At 44.1% G+C, this 17,199-nt stretch overlaps 1 protein-coding gene across 1 annotated transcript in view; it reads left to right on the top strand.

Annotated features, from left to right (window-relative positions):
* Window positions 1-17,199, top strand: part of PLA2G4B (phospholipase A2 group IVB) — a 70,798-nt gene that overhangs the window by 4,760 nt on the left and 48,839 nt on the right. The window lies entirely within an intron of this gene.

The raw sequence follows: 17,199 nt of genomic DNA, 5'->3' as shown, positions 1-17,199 counted from the left end.
AAATCCGATCTCTTCCAAGGAACTTAGTCTGGTAATAAAGGTCCTTTGTGGATGAGTGCTTCAGTGGAATGTCTTGACTCACAGGGGATCACTTATTTTCCTGAAGGATTCTGAGCTTTTAGTGTGGCTAAAGTGGACTTCACCCTTTATGGCCAGACCTGGCTAGTCTGAGATGATTTTGGAACATGATCTCCAAGCAGCTCTAATGGTCTAAACCAAGAGTTGCCAAACTTACTGACCCTCCAAGTTGCATATGACAATCTTCAGAAGTTCAAGAGCCAGGGAGCACCTGCTGGGGCTCAGGGCTTCAGCCCTGAAGAGGTGGGAGGGGCTTTGTTCCCCTGGGGGTTGCCTGCTCAGGCTTGGGCCTTCAGCAGGAGCGAGGTCGAAGCCCCAAGCCCTGGCAGGCTCACTCTGCAGGGCTGAAACCCCAAGACCCCTTCCCAGCAGAGGAGATGTGTGGGTGTGGTCACGTGGGGTCAGATACCTCACCAGATTTTTGCCAGGGTTTGCGGGCTCCACTTGGTCACATGGTGCTGCTGGGCCACCTCCCTGCCCAGCAGCTGCTGGAGCCCGCAAGCTTGGAGCTGTGGCCATGGGGAGAGGCAGCAGCAAACAGCTGGGAGCCGCATGGAGAGCCACTGCTTTTGCTGCTGCCTCTCTCCACTGAACCAAAGCAGAGGCCCTTTCCCACAGATCTCAGCTCTTTACTGCTGTCTCTCCACAGGGAGGGGCCACTGGAGGTAAGGGGGGGTGTAAATCTTACATTATACCCCCCCTTTTTAGCAGGCACCAGTCATCACTGGCAGAAGCCCCTAACCCCGCCACAGGGCAGAATCCCCAAGCTACCCCTCCTCAGTCTGGTAAGCGGAGAATGGTGCGGTGGAGAAGTGGTGAGCTACACTTTAAGTGTAAAAGAGCCGCGGTTTGGCCACCCTGGTCTAAACAAAGGTGTAACAGTTGGGCATTGCTTGAGATGAATGCAGGGACTACCATGTGCTTTGCAAGGCCCCAGGTAAGAGCTTATGTGAAGGGGTGTCAGATGCGTGAGTTTTTCTCCTTCCTTCTCCCATGGGGGAATTAGGATGAGTTGCTGAGATTATAGGAATATACTGAAGTTGTTGATCAATAGGGTCCAAAAAATACAAGGCCCAAATGGTTACTTGAACGGAATGTAAGGCTTGCCCTGAGTCACTGGGATCCAAGTACAGTACAACTGTCTATTAACTGAAAACACAGAATAAAAATTATCAAAATATAAGCAGAGCCTTATTAACTACGGGGCAGAGAGGGCAGTGAGGCACCTAACTCTCCTACTGTAATCCTATAGGAGTTGGGCACCTACCTCCCATTTGTGCTTTTGTACATCTGCCTATTCTTATATTTTCCAACTATATAATAAGATGTAAAATCACATTTACAAAATCCAAGTCTCTAAAAACAGAAACCTCAGGGTAATTCACTTTAAAATGCAACAGTTGTGTGAATTTCCCTATGCCCACAGTAATTGCAATTTTGGGTAGGGCTGTTTAAATATTTTCCAAACAGAAACCCTGATTTTACTAATGGTTTTGTGTCTAAAGTCTAAGTACTTCAGGTCATGAGTTCTATTATTCCTGTGAGAGGTCTTAAAAATATGGAAATAGGCAAAGATGGGTTTGGGTTTTTTTTGTTTTTTTTAAAGGCATGGATAAATTTAGGGGGGGAAAGGGAAATATGCAGAGATTACAAATGGAATTTGATGTAGGTTCAAATAAATGAAATTAAAAGTGAGCAAAGGCAGAAGATTAAAAAATCCTTTTATTAAACTGATGTAACTGATTTGCATGACCCCTATCGTATGTAACCACCTGATCTGGTCATTGTTAGTCTGGTCCTCCCTCCTGCTGTTTGCATCTGGTCTTAAAATTAGATTGCCAATTCTTCGTGTTTGTATAGCACCCAGCGCAATGAGGCCCTGAGGCCTCCAGGTGCTACTGTAATATAAATAATGCGGAAAAGGAGCTGAATTCTTACTATTATTTGTAATGGATAGTTCAACCACTTCTACTGTTAGGGATTTAGAGGTGTTCTTGTCAGTAGAAAAGTACAAATACAGATTCATTTAACTATACTGTATCAAGTTTCTAAAGTTGTCAACGTCCCCCCGCCCCGCTTCCCCCCAAGGGAGTGTCTCCTTTAGCTGTTGGCAAAAGGCACTGATGGCTCACAATTTCATGCTTTTTCCCTTCTCAGTGAAGTTTGTGATTGTGCCTGCAGCAGGGAGAAGTGAAATCCTTGGGCGTCTTTCTGAGCTTATACTTTGTGAGGCCTAGACACCCTTCAGGAATGTGACTTTCTGGTGGACACTTATGCCTTCAGAGAAGTAGCATGTGCCAGTTGAATGGAATTTTTCTAGCAGTTCTGCTACATAAAGAGCTCACGCTCAGGACAAACATTTTCATTATTTAATCATTTCTGACCTTGTAAAAAAATCAACATCTCTCTAGATATCTTACTCAAGCAAGACCATTGTGGTTCTGAGCGACATGGAAATGAAGAGGCTCAACATGGGATATACTCTCTGTAACGTTAATTTTCTCCATTCTGTCTCTCTCTTCACTGGTTAACTTGGGATTGTACAGGTACGGTCATACTCCAAAAACAGACAGTTTGGATCTTTTTTTTCAAAACTGAAAGCTCACTTCATTTTCCAATACATTAGAGGGGGTTTTTACATAAAGTTTTAGAGCAGGGAAAACTCTGAACAATACTCAAATCTGAATGTGTTAAAATTTCACTGTGAAAGGTGTAATTGTACCATTTCTGTAGAAAAATCACAAAATTAGTACATTTTGACCTTGAAAGTAGATAATTTTCAGATAAGAAAATTGCCTGTGGAAAAATATTCAAACACTTTAAATACAAGTATTTTATTTGCAGGGCCCTGTCAAGGCATGTGATGGTGACATTTCAGAGTGAAGGTTACAGCATTCTGCACTTTTGGGTAGGAATACCCCATGTCACCCCAGGGGTGCTATGTTTGCTCATCCTCCAGTCCACTTGCATACCACTGCTTGTGTTTATGCTGCTCTGTGCCTTTCCCTTATCCAGTTATCTGCAGAGCCCCTCAGTGCACTTCATGTTCCTGCTGCTGCTCTCACACTCCTCCAGGAGGAGGTAACCCGTGCCCTATCTGTTCTGGTCTCTTTCTCTCTCACCCTTTTACTCTTCTCCAACCCCCTCCTCAGATGCAGGCTAAATCCAATTAGTGGCAATGCACCATACCTGAGTGAGAGAGAACATACATGAGCTATGGGCTGGGGAAGGTGACTGCTAGGGTAACCTGGAAGCTTCCCCTGCTTAGTATTCAGGGAGGTAGGGAAAATACTGGAAGACATTTGGGGGTAATGGAGAGAGAGGAAGATGGGGACATGGGTGGGGTGGGATTTGGGCAGTTATAGGGGAGTTTTGGCGAGTAAAAGGGACTATCGGCAGCAAGCGAGGGGCATTAAGGGTATAGTGGAAGTATATAGGGGAAAGAGGCTATTTAAGGGGATGTTGAGGAGGAAAAGATATTCCTCATTTTAGGGGTCAGTGTCCCACATGGTTTTGTTTGTGGGGGATGGGGCTGTATCCCACAGTGTGATTTTTGGGAGGTTTGAATAGATGCTTCCAACAGCAAGTTGTAGCAGCAAAGAACTTAAAAATCTGGTGCTTTCCTCTAAATACATTATATAAACACACACATTCTTATCACATCACACCCTTATAGCACGAGCCTGTCCTTACAGAGCCTTTTAACGAGAGACACTATTACACTCTCAATGCCTGGAGGCATTTTCTATTTACACCACTAGTCAAGGAGTAATTAGTGAGGGTGGGTCATGCTAGCCTTCAGCAAAAGCATGCAGCTCAACTACATCTCAGCTGCAGGGCTTCATTCTATAAGATTTTCAATGAAAATTGACCTGATTCTGCAGGCTTTCTGCACAGCCAATGACTGGGGAAAACACAGGAGACAAGAGGGTCAACAGCCTGAATCCATCTCAAGGGAAGGTTAGGATTAATATCTATCCACATACAAGGACCCAAATGCTCTGCCAATAAGCAATATGATGGGGGGAATGGCTGCTTGGCCAACATAGGGCTGTGTGATAGAATACTTACTTTATATTTTCAATTACAAATGTTGTTGCCTATATCAGATACTTTAAATCTTCTCTTAAGAAGATTGCTGCTTTACAGAATGGTACACAGGAGATTCCTGAGCCTTTTGAAAAGCAGTGTTGTCTCGAGGAACAGCTGCAGGGCTGGGGAGAATGGGGTCCTGAGTTCTAAAGTCTCCTCTAACGCTGGGTGACCTTAGGCAGGTAACTTCACCTTTTTGTCTCTGTCCTCAGCAGTAAAAGAGGGATAAGAATTCTTATTTTGCAGGGCTGTTGTGAGAATTAATTGGAAGTCTTTACAGTGCTTTGAACATGTGAACAATTATAAAAATGTTGATTATTGCCAAAAGACTCTGCCGTTGTGCCCCAGCTGGTGGCTCAGCTGTCCAGACGTTTTCCTGAAATTGCCTTTTAAAAATATTTAAGGCCCCCATTGCCATACTATCTGAGGCTCCGTTTACATAACTCAAATAATATGATAATATTCCTCAAACATAACCTGTCTCCTCCCTACACTCTAGCTAAGCCCTCTTTCCCTCAGGCATAGTGAATTATAGAATGTTTTAGAAAAATGTTTGTGTTTTGTCCTAAAAATGTTAGTACATTTTTTGCCAGTGAAAATGAAGGACTGAAAGCACTTCTGAGCCAGACATAATGGGAGGAATTCTCAACTGCACACAAGCCATATAAGGGCTCTCCCCCATGAATATCCCTGTACAGGTGGGCCTCCTTGAGACACTGAATGTGCAAACTTGGCTCCCATCCCTTGCAGGAGCCCTTGTTGCAGGGAATGTTCCATAGAGGCTGAGAGTATGTCAGGGCTGGGCCAGGCCAGGGGTACGTGGGGAGATAGCTGAGGCATTCCTATGCCTGAACCACTAGTTCTCAACCCGTGGCCCTATCAGCACAGAGCAGCGGCCCATGTGACATCCTCAAGGCCGTACAGTATATATATTGTGTGGATGTGGCCCCCATAACACATAGAGAGCTGCATGTGTGGCCCAGAATAGTAAATAGGTTGAGAACCACTGCCCTGGACTATTCCCAGGCTGCTATAAGGCCCATATGAGTCTTGCCACCCAGCATGCAAGTGAGGGAAGTCCTAGATTCATCTTGTACTAAAAATGCATCTTGTACTGACAATAATGCAGTAGCAATGTTCCCCATCACATAAGAGATAAGAGTTTGATTCCCAGTGTTTTGCTACTCAAGGCATTAAGGGCTGAAAAATCCTTTGGAAGAAGCATGCTTAACCTGTGGTGATGACTCACATCACACATACTGAATAATGAATAGTGTTGATCAGCCTTTCAGACCAGGAGGATTGTGTCTAAGGGTATGCCTACACTACGAAATTAGGTCAATTTTATAGAAGTCGATCTTTAGAAATCGATTTTATACAGTCGATAGTGTATGTCCCCACTAAGCGCATTAAGTTGGCGGAGTGTGTCCTCAATACCTTGTCTAGCATCGACTTACGAGCGGTGCACTGTGGGTAGCTATCCCACAGTTCCCGCAGTCTCCGCTGTCCATTGGAATTCTGGGTTAAGCTCCCAGTGCCTGATGGGGCAAAAACATTATCGAGGGTGGTTTTGGGTACATGTCATCAGTCTCCCCTCCCTCCCTCCCTCCATGAAAGCAACAGTAGACAATCCTTTTATGCCTTTTTTCCTGGGTTACCCATGCAGATGCCATACCACGGCAAGCATGGAGCCCGCTCAGCTCACCGCTGCTGTCGTGAGCATTGTAAACACCTCGCGCATTATCCTGGAGTATGTACAGAACCGGGCTAAGGACGCCAGTACAAGGACGATTGTGATGAGGACATGGACACAGACATTCCTGAAGGCATGGGCTGTGGCAATTGGGACATCATGGCGGCAGTGGGGCTGGATGATACAGTGGAATGCCGATTCTGGGCCTGGCAAACTAGCACAGGCTAGTGGGACTGCCTAACATTTCAGATATGGGATGATTCACAATGGCTGCAAAACTTTCGCAAGTGTAAGGCCACTTTCCTTGAACTTTGTGAGTTGTTTTCCCCCGCCCTGAAGCCCAGGAATACCAAGATGAGAGCTGCCCTGACAGTTGAGAAGCAAGTGGCGATAGCCCTGTGGAAACTTGCAACACCTGACTGCTACCGGTCAGTCAGGAATCAATTTGGAGTGGGCAAGTCTACTGTGGGGACTGCTGTGATCCAAGTAGCCAATGCAATCAGTGATGTTCTGCTATCAAGGGTAGTGACTCTGGAAAATGTGCAGGTCATACTGGATGGCTTTGCTGCAATGGGGTTCCCTAACTGTGATGGGGCAATAGATGAAACACATATCCCTAACTTGGCACCGGACCACCTTGCCAACCAGTATATAAACCGCAAGGGGTACTTGTCAATGGTGCTGCAAGCACTCGTGGATCACAAGGGACGTTTCACCAACATCAACGTGGGATGGCCGGGAAAGGTGCATGACACTCGCATCTTTAGGAACTCCAGGCAGTTCGAGCAGTTGCAAGAAGGGACTTTCTTGCCAGACCAGAAAATTACCATTGGAGATGTTGAAATGCTGATAGTTATCCTTGGAGACCCAGCCTACGCCTTACTCCTATGGCTCATGAAGCCATACACAGACAGCCTGGACAGTAGTAAGGAGCAGTTCAACTATAGGCTGAGCAAGTGCTGAGTGGTGGTAGAATGTGCCTTTGGATGTTTAAAAGCTCACTGGTGCTGTTTGCTGACTAGGTTAGACCTCAGCACAACCAACATTCCCATTGTTATTGTTGCTTGCTGTTTGCTCCATAATATCTGTGAGAGTAAGGGGGAGATGTTTATGGTGGGGTGGGAGGTTGAGGCAAATTGCCTGGTGGCCAATTTTGAGCAGCCAGACACCACGGCGATTAGAGGAGCACAGCTAGGCACGCTGCACATCAGAGAGGCTTTGAAAATCAGTTTCATGACTGGCCAGGCTATGGTGTGACAGTTGTGTGTGTTTCTCCTTGCTGCAAACCCGCCTCCTTTGTTGATTTTAATTCCCTGTAAGCCAACCACCCTCCCCACTTTGATCACAGCTGGCAAAGGAAATAAAGTAACTATTGTTTTGAAACCATGCATTCTTTCTTAATTAAAAAAAGTGAGATAACTGACAAGGTAGCCTGGGTGGAGTGGGGGAGGAGGGAAAGACAAGGCCGTGTTGCTTATTGTAGCCACACTACAAATCAAAACTGTTTGAATGACAGCCTTCTGTTGCTTGGGCCATTCTCTGGAGTGGAGTGGCTGGGTGCCCGGAGCCTCCACGCTGTGTTCTTGGGCATCTGGGTGAGGAGGATCTGGAACTTGGGGAGGAGGGCAGGCGGTTATACAATGGATGCAGCGGGGGTCTGTGCTCTTGTTGGCTTTCCTGCAGCTCTAACAGACATTTCATCAAGTCCGTTTGCTCCCCCATTAGCCTCAGCATCACCTCCTGCCTCTGCTCTTCACGCTTACTTAATGCTTTCCTGGCCTCTGCCACTGAATGCCTCCATGCTGTGCCCTATCAGTGCGGGAGGACTGCATGAGCTCGGAAAACATGTCATCCCGAGTGCATTTTTTTCGCCTTCTAATCTGCAATAACCTCAGAGGATAGGGGGAGCATAGAAACATTTGCATCTGGGGGGAGATAAAAAGGGAGAGTAAAATTTAAGATGATACATTTCTGAGAACAAAAGGGAGACTTTCACAGTGAATCAAGCAATTCACAGCAGACAGCACATGTGCTTTAGGTACAAGGTCACATTTTGCCTTTTATATTGAACGCCTGCCGCTTTGGTGGCACATCACACATAGCTAGGCAACAGAATTCGGTTTCCAGGCAGCCATGGTAAGCCTTTTGGTACGCGGAGTTGGCTTCTTACACCTTCATAACATGTGGGAATGGTTTCAAACTGCAGCGCCATCCTTTCCCATAGCAAGCAATGCTGGTTGGGTTTCACATTTAAAAGGAGGGGCTGCGGTTTTCAGGTGGATGTGCAGCACACACCTCCTCCACCCCACCGTGTGGCTATTCTCTGGGATGATCCCTTCACCCCTCCCCCTGCCGCGTGGCTATTCTCCGGGATGATCCCTTTTAGTCAAGTGCAAACAACCCAGCATGAACGGGGTCCTTTTACTGTTCCCTTACAAAAATTCCCCTATTTCAACCAGGTGACCATGAATGATATCACTTTCCTGAGGCTAACACAGAAAGCTAAAGACCAAATGTTGCTTGAATGCGACCAAAACCCAAGACCATTCACTGCAATGCTTTGTGCTGCAATGATTCCAGACTACTTGCTACTGGCTTGGCGTGGTAAAGTGTCCTACCGTGGAGGACAAAATAAGGCAGCCCTCCCCAGAAACCTTCTGCAAAGGCTTTCAGAGTACCTCTGGGAGAGCTTCATGGAGATGTCCATGGAGGATTCCCTGCTCCATCCCCAGACACACTGGGCTTTTCCAGTAGTTGTACTGGCCGCGAATGTATCCCAATTCTTCAGGGCAAATCAAACATTAAACACTATTGCTTTTAAACCCTGTACTGTAATTACAAATGTGCACTCACCAGAGCTGCCTTCTCCGGCTTCAGGGTCAGGGATCCTGCCTTGGGAGGGTATTGGCTCCAGGGTGATGAAAACATCCTAGCTGACGGGGAGAATGGATTCACTGCTTGCCTGCTGCGCATTCTCCTCCTTGTCCTCCTCCTCTTCCTCATCCACAAAATCCTCCTCCCTGTTGTGTGAGACTCCCCCTTGCAGGTGTCCATGGACAGTGGTGGGGTAGTGGTAGGATCCCCCCCTAGAATACCATGCAGCTGATCATAGAAGCGGCATGTATGGGGCTCTGATCCAGAGCGACCGTTTGCCTCCTTTGGCTTTTGGTAGGCTTGCCTGAGTTCCTTGACTTTCACGCGGCACTGCTGTGTGTCCCTGTTGTAGCCTCTCTCCACCATGTCCTGTGCAATTTTGGCATATATATTAGCATTTCTTCTTTTTGATTGGAGTTCGGCCTGCACAGATTCTTCTCCCCATACAGCAATCAGATCCAGTGTCTCCCTTTCGGTCCATGCTGGAGCTTGTTTGTGATTCTGGGGGGACTGCATGGTCACTTGTGCTGCTGAGCTCGCCACGCTGACCAAACAGGAAATGAAATTCAAAATTTCCCTGGGCTTTTACTGTGTACCTGGCTAGTGCATTGGAGTTCAAAGTGCTGTCCAGAATGGTCACATTGGAGCACTCTGGGATAGCTCCCGGAGGCCAATACCGTCGAATTACGCCTGTATTACCCCAAATTCGACCTAGAAAGGTTGATTTTTAGCGCTACTTCCCTCACCGGGGAGGAGTACAGAAGTTGACTTTAAGAGTCCTTTACGTCGACAGAACGGGGTTGGTTGTGTAGATGCATTCATTTTAAAATCGACCTAACGCAGCTAAATTCAACTAACCCCGTAGTGTAGACCAGGGCTATGATGAAATGGTGAGGGGTGGAAGAACACGGGTGTGTATGTTGGAAGGGCACTTCAGATGTTTTACAGGGCCATGGAGCGTGCAGAGATACATGCTCCATGTATACAAGATGTATACAAACATATCAGTCCGGGGGGGAATCTCTGTAGCTGAGTAAAACACATTGAGCCAGAAGATGGCAGTGTAACCAAAGAAATGAGTGCTACTGTAACAAACTTTCTTGCATTCTGTATTTCATTAACCTCTAAACTCTACATTTTCATTGTCAAACTGACAGACTTACTGCTCAATAGCTTAACCTTCCAGTGTTCGAAACCATTATATAAAAGAAGTAACTAACACAGTGTCACTTTCTAAACTAGCTCCTGTAAATTCTTCATCCTCACTCCCATAACCGCATTGGTCGTTGGGGCACCATCACTGATGAAAAAAGAAAAGGAGTACTTGTGGCACCTTAGAGACTAACCAATTTATTTGAGCATGAGCTTTTGTGAGCTACAGCTCACTTCATCGGATGCATACCGTGGAAACTGCAGCAGACTTTATATATACACAGAGAATATGAAACAATACCTCCTCCCACCCCACTGTCCTGCTGGTAATAGCTTATCTAAAGTGATCATCAGGTTGGGCCATTTCCAGCACAAATCCAGGTTTTCTCACCCTCCACCCCCCCACACAAATTCACTCTCCTGCTGGTGATAGCCCATCCAAAGTGACAACTCTTTACACAATGTGCATGATAATCAAGTTGGGCCATTTCCTGCACAAATCCAGGTTTTACCACCTGCAGAAGTAAAGAAACAGATTGATAGAGCCAGAAGAGTTCCCAGAAGTTACCTACTACAGGACAGGCCTAACAAAGAAAATAACAGAACGCCACTAGCCGTCACCTTCAGCCCCCAACTAAAACCCCTCCAACGCATTATTAAGGATCTACAACCTATCCTAAAGGATGACCCAACACTCTCACAAATCTTGGGAGACAGGCCAGTCCTTGCCTACAGACAGCCCCGCAACCTGAAGCAAATACTCACCAACAACCACATACCACACAACAGAACCACTAACCCAGGAACTTATCCTTGCAACAAAGCCCGTTGCCAATTGTGCCCACATATCTATTCAGGGGACACCATCACAGGGCCTAATAACATCAGCCACACTATCAGAGGCTCGTTCACCTGCACATCCACCAATGTGATATATGCCATCATGTGCCAGCAATGCCCCTCTGCCATGTACATTGGTCAAACTGGACAGTCTCTACGTAAAAGAATAAATGGACACAAATCAGATGTCAAGAATTATAACATTCATAAACCAGTCGGAGAACACTTCAATTTCTCTGGTCACGCAATCACAGACATGAAGGTCGCTATCTTAAAACAAAAAAACTTCAAATCCAGACTCCAGCGAGAAACTGCTGAATTGGAATTCATTTGCAAATTGGATACTATTAATTTAGGCTTAAATAGAGACTGGGAGTGGCTAAGTCATTATGCAAGGTAGCCTATTTCCTCTTGTTTTTTCCTACCCCCCCCCCCCCCCAGATGTTCTGGTTTAACTTGGATTTAAACTTGGAGAGTGGTCAGTTTGGATGAGCTATTACCAGCAGGAGAGTGAGTTTGTGTGTGTATGGGGGTGGGGGGGATGTGAGAAAACCTGGATTTGTGCAGGAAATGGCCCAACTTGATTATCATGCACATTGTGTAAAGAGTTGTCACTTTGGATGGGCTATCACCAGCAGGAGAGTGAGATTTGTGCTGGAAATGGCCCAACCTGATGATCACTTTAGATAAGCTATTACCAGCAGGACAGTGGGGTGGGAGGAGGTATTGTTTCATATTCTCTGTGTATATATAAAGTCTGCTGCAGTTTCCACGGTATGCATCCGATGAAGTGAGCTGTAGCTCACGAAAGCTCATGCTCAAATAAATTGGTTAGTCTCTAAGGTGCCACAAGTACTCCTTTTCTTTTTGCGAATACAGACTAACACGGCTGTTACTCTGAAACCATCACTGATGAGTAATCAACCAATTGCCTCCACTCCTGACGATTGTGCGTCAGCGCTTGAGTCTCCGCGAAGTCCATTCCTGTCCACTCTTTTATGTTGTCAATCCATCTCTTCTTCTTACTCAGGCCAAATTTATCTGTGGTGTAACTCTGAAGTGAATGGATGAACTTGGCCCAACTGCTTGTAAGATAACTAACATAAAATAGAGCAACATCCTATTTGTATAACAAATGCAAAAGCAATATTTATGGAACTATAACATTTTCAACTTTCACACCTTGTAAAAGTCAAGAAATTATAAGTTAAGGAGGGAAATTGAAACATCTTTTTCGGCTTTTAATGTGTTCCTTTTCAACCTTCTTAGCTCTGCCCCTAGGATGTAGCTATGATTTATTATTTTTAAACATCATATATATTATATCTGAGTAAATTTTGCTAGGAATAACTTATTCAACAAACTCTTCTCTTTCTACTTGTGGAATACGTCAGTGATTTATCGGTATATCAGCAATTTCTCTATATATCTATAATAATTTCCCTGCTACTGTTACTCTGCTGATTGCAAACAGTTCACTGTCAGTATTTGTTACTTTATGCTGAGAATCTGAAGTGTTGGTTAGTTGTGATTGGTCACATCACTCAGATGGTATTTAAAATTTTTCCCATGCCTGGTTGATCATAACTTTTATAGAGAACATGTCTAGCATGAATATTTGCACGCTGAAATTTCCAGCTCCCTTTTTGTGATTTTTTTTTTCACACCAGTGAGCTTGAATCTTCTATTCACAAACATCTGTGAGAGTGAATTTGGCTACTCCCAATGTCAGTGGAAAACAAACACAAGTGGGGAGACCGTGACAGGAGTGGATTCACTTTAAAATATGAGTGCATACTTATGGAAATTCTTTCTGGTATTCATGCAGATCTAATTTATATGAAGCTGTATCTTTACATAGTGCTCTGCAAATATATATTGTCATGTTCCATGTCCAGATGAGTTTAAAATCAAAGGACTTGATCATGTAACCTTTTGCACATGAGAAATTGCATAGGAACTTGTTTGCACATGCAAATACAGCTCTCATGACTGAATGGTAGAACCAAAATTTTCATTGGCTATGTTTTTATATACCTGAGTGTAGCTACCACAGAATTTTTACAAGTTATTGATCTGAGTTTACTGCCAGTCAACATACAATGTATCAATCTGAATAGCCAAAAACCTACTTTGCTAAGACACAAGAAATTTTAAAAGCTTTCTGTACCCATTGTTATTATAGGAGTGTACTATTCCTAATGCTAAGCAGTTGGCCACAGCGTGTTGTTGTGATTTAAAACATCAGAACTGTCTGCTAAACCTTTAATACTCTTCACTTATACAAAAAACAGACCCCCCTGACATTACCTAAGGAGACAATACAGCTAAACGACAAATTAATTGAAGTTTTGCTATAATAATTGTTGAGGAAACACTTTTATTCTAAGCCTCCATTTTCAGGCACTTTATATTTTTCTGCAAAGTATTATACTTGGGGTTGGAATCTGTCATGTTTGTTTTCAGACTAAAGATGCTGGCTCTCCAGATATGTGCATATGTCAGCATGCTTAAATGTGGCAAGACTTAGATTAAAAATGTAGGTTTCAGAGTAGCAACCGTGTTAGTCTGTATCCGCAAAAAGAAAAGGAGTACTTGTGGCACCTTAGAGACTAACAAATTTATTTGAGCATAAGCTTTTGTGAGCTACAGCTCACTTCATCGGATGCATTGTACTACATTGTACAATGTAGTGTAAATGGCTCTGGATTCCTCCCTCAGCCTACCTGGCTGCCCCTCTAATCCTTCCAGCTTTTGCATATCTGAATGTGCAACTGCATACAAATTAAAGAACAACTTCAAGACAAATGTTGTGCACCTGTACTAACCAGCATGTCCTTTGCCACATGGAACACGTAGCATTTGAAATTGCAAGTTTTGTTTGGACCAACAGAATACCGTTCAATTCCTACTATACTTTCCCAATTTTTCAGAAAGCACCGGCTTGGGAGAGCTGTGGCAGAAGCTGTTGGATTGGGTGGTTCAGGAATTTCATAATGCACTGCTACAGCAACAGTTCCAGGGCCCGTTGTGTATGAACATGGCCCAAGCACTCGGTGAGAAAATGATTTGCCATATCAGTGCACTACAAGATTGCAAGGTCACATGTTGTTATAACCAAAAAGAAAAGGAGTACTTGTGGCACCTTAGAGACTAACCAATTTATTTGAGCATGAGCTTTCGTGGGCTACAGCCCACTTCATTGGATGCATACTGTGGAAAATACAGAAGACGTTTTTATACACACAAACCATGAAAAAATGGATGATTATCACTACAAAAGGTTTTCTCTCCCCCCACCCCACTCTCCTGCTGGTAATAGCTTATGTAAAGTGATCATTCTCCTTACAATGTGTATGATAATCAAGGTGGGCCATTTCCCGCACAAATCCAGGTTTTCTCCCCCCCCCCCCAACAAACCCACTCTCCTGTTGGTAATAGCTTATCTAAAGCGATCACTCTCCCTACAATGTGTATGATATACCCCCACCCCCCAGACGTTCTTGTTAAACCCTGGATTTGTGCTGGAAATGGCCCACCGGGATTATCATACACATTGTAAGGAGAGTGATCACTTTACATAAGCTATTACCAGCAGGAGAGTGGGGTGAGGGGAGAGAAAAACTTTTGTAGTGATAATCACCCATTTTTTCATGGTTTGTGTGTATAAAAACGTCTTCTGTATTTTCCACGGTATGCATCCGATGAAGTGAGCTGTAGCTCACGAAAGCTCACGCTCAAATAAATTGGTTAGTCTCTAAGGTGCCACAAGTACTCCTTTTCTTTTTGCGAATACAGACTAACACGGCTGTTACTCTGAAACATGTTATAACCACTGTCTCTGTTCCCTGTTTCTCCATGAAATGGTGTATTGTCCTAGAATAGCAGGCACTATGCTAGCATCTTGGTAGACTGTGGTTGGGTTAGTTTAAGACCCCACTTACGTTATAAATGATGGCATCTGACACTTACCTACTAGCCATGTGCAACACTATATTTTCATTTACTGTTTTCATTTTCAGTCACTTGTAACCTTTTTAGATTTGTGAAGTGCTGTGGTAGATGGTGTCCAGCTAGTTCAATATGAAGTTTACTTTCTTTGTGGGGATTTTAGAATCTGCATATTTCTCAAAGTTTTGTGGAGGAATCCTAACCCTGCTACTGGGAGATTTGTCATTGACTTCAATGGGGCTAAGATTTCACCCATAATTTTTCTACCCTGAAGCAGGCTGCATGTGATGGTCTTACCTCCCCTTGTATGGTTGATAATGAAATGCTACTAAAGGTGCTGTTTACTCATAAGGCCTATAAAGAGCAAATTTGTGTGCAACCTTAGAGCAGAGAAGGAAATGGGCTATTGCTATGAATAGATGAAATGGATATTTATTAATGTATGATTTAGGTAGGTAGGGACATGAATCAGACAAAAGTGATATTTCAAGAAAAAATTGTTTTGTCTTATTAATCAACAGCCGCTCCTGAAAGGAAATAACTACGTAGGTCTGGCCTGGAAGGTGAGGCACTGACAAGTGAGAATTAAACTGCGAAAGCCCATAGGCTATAGTAGAGGACACAGATACTCTGAGGCATGTGGTTGGCTTGAACTGACAGACGCATACAGGCTGAGAGAGAAGAGATTCATTTTTGGGCCATGCTATAGGTAATGTCCATATTCTTAACTGAAACCTAGTGCCAGCCTAGTCATGCTTTCCATGGTATTAGTCTAAAAACACTTAATTTGATACCTCTTTATTCTGGGATTTGCCCCCTGCTCTGTTTGTAAAATTATCTTAAATGTAAGAATATTTTATTGACCCTCTGAACTGGTCTCTGACTATGAGATGGGGCAGATAAGAAGAGGTGTTGGACAATGAAAGTAAATTCTGATCTTGGGGGAAGTAGACACCAGAGTAAGTAATGGCTTGAGTGAAAAAGCTAGAGGTTGTGATATTCTTCCCCAAACAAAGCTGCAGAAAAGCTGCCAGGTCCATTATGGATAAGGATAGAACTAATTGACCTGAAAGTTAATAGGCAAGATTGCAACCAAGATTGAAATTAAAACAGACTCTTTTTTTGTTATCTGGATAAATAAAAGCTGCATGTACCTGTATCCTGGTGGCATGAATCCGACTGCTCAAATGATTTTGTTCAAATGTTTAAAAAAAATTTACATTTGGCACAAGACTAAGCGCGAGCAATGTCAATGTTAGTTTTTTGTGTACAAAAAAACCTAACCATGCACGTCCAGTCTAAATTACTTTTATTTTAGATTAAGAACAAACAAAAATAAGAAAGAATAGCAGTAAAGTTTCTGTGAGAGATCTGGATGTGTTTCTCCTCTGTAACAGACTATGACTTGAACTAGATGGCTGCTTTATCTGCTGCCATGCAGAGCTCTCAGAAACTTCTGAAAGGAATTGCACTTTCAAGCTCCACACATCCCCAGAAGGAGGCATTCTGAGGTAATTATGTGAGAGTGAAAATACAGGTTTGGAATAGACTCAGTGTTGTTGATCTCTTTACTTGTGCCCTGCCCTGTGCCTGTCCTGGTAGTAAGGAAGAAGGATATCATAATTGGATTAGCCATGTCATTATAATTATCCTAATTATACTGCCTACACACTGATGTGTTAACTATGAACAGGAAAGTCAGAAACCTGCTGAGATAACCAGACATGGATGAAGACATGAATTGTGCCCCTCCCATTGAATACCCATGGAAGAATGGCAACTGACCCAGGAAACACTGTGAGGTTCACCTTCTGTCATTTCCGCCAACTGCTGACTGAGGGAGGAAGGGCTTGGGAGCATATGGGAGAGGCAGGGGCTGTTTCCTCCTAACCTCGTGGCTCCCTAGGATCCACAGGGAATTGAACCCTGCACGTGTCCTCTGTAGTACAGCACCTGAGAAGCTTTGCTGTCACTGACCAGGCACTTCATGTAAACCCCATATTTGGGTGAAGTGAGGAGAAGTACATGTATGAAGCCTAAGTTATGATGTTTCTAGCAGACTTACTTTAATTGTAGAGACACTTAGTGACAACAAGAAAAGGAGTACTTGTGGCACCTTAGAGACTAACCAATTTATTTGAGCATGAGCTTTCGTGGCTCACGAAAGCTCATGCTCAAATAAATTGGTTAGTCTCTAAGGTGCCACAAGTACTCCTTTTCTTTTTGCGAATACAGACTAACACGGCTGTTCCTCTGAAACCTGTCATTAGTGACAACAGGAGCAGCTAAGCTCTTCACCTGAAGCCCTCTACTCGCATCTAGCTCATGGAGAACCTTCACTGCCTACTACCATTGGAACCAACCTCTGAACTGTTAATACAGGCCAGGTGAGTGGGTGGGTGGATTGGGGGCTGGGAAGGAGAGCAGACTGACGTATTTTTAAGGTCAGAAGGACCCACTATGATCATCTAGTCTGACCTTTTGTATAAGTCAGGCCATACAATTTCAGCCAGTGATTC

This window comes from Caretta caretta, chromosome 6 (genome assembly GCF_965140235.1).
Source record: "Caretta caretta isolate rCarCar2 chromosome 6, rCarCar1.hap1, whole genome shotgun sequence".
NCBI classification, from domain to species: Eukaryota; Metazoa; Chordata; order Testudines; family Cheloniidae; genus Caretta; species Caretta caretta.
Note: the sequence above shows the minus strand (reverse complement) of the source record. Positions and strands in the feature narration are given on the sequence as shown.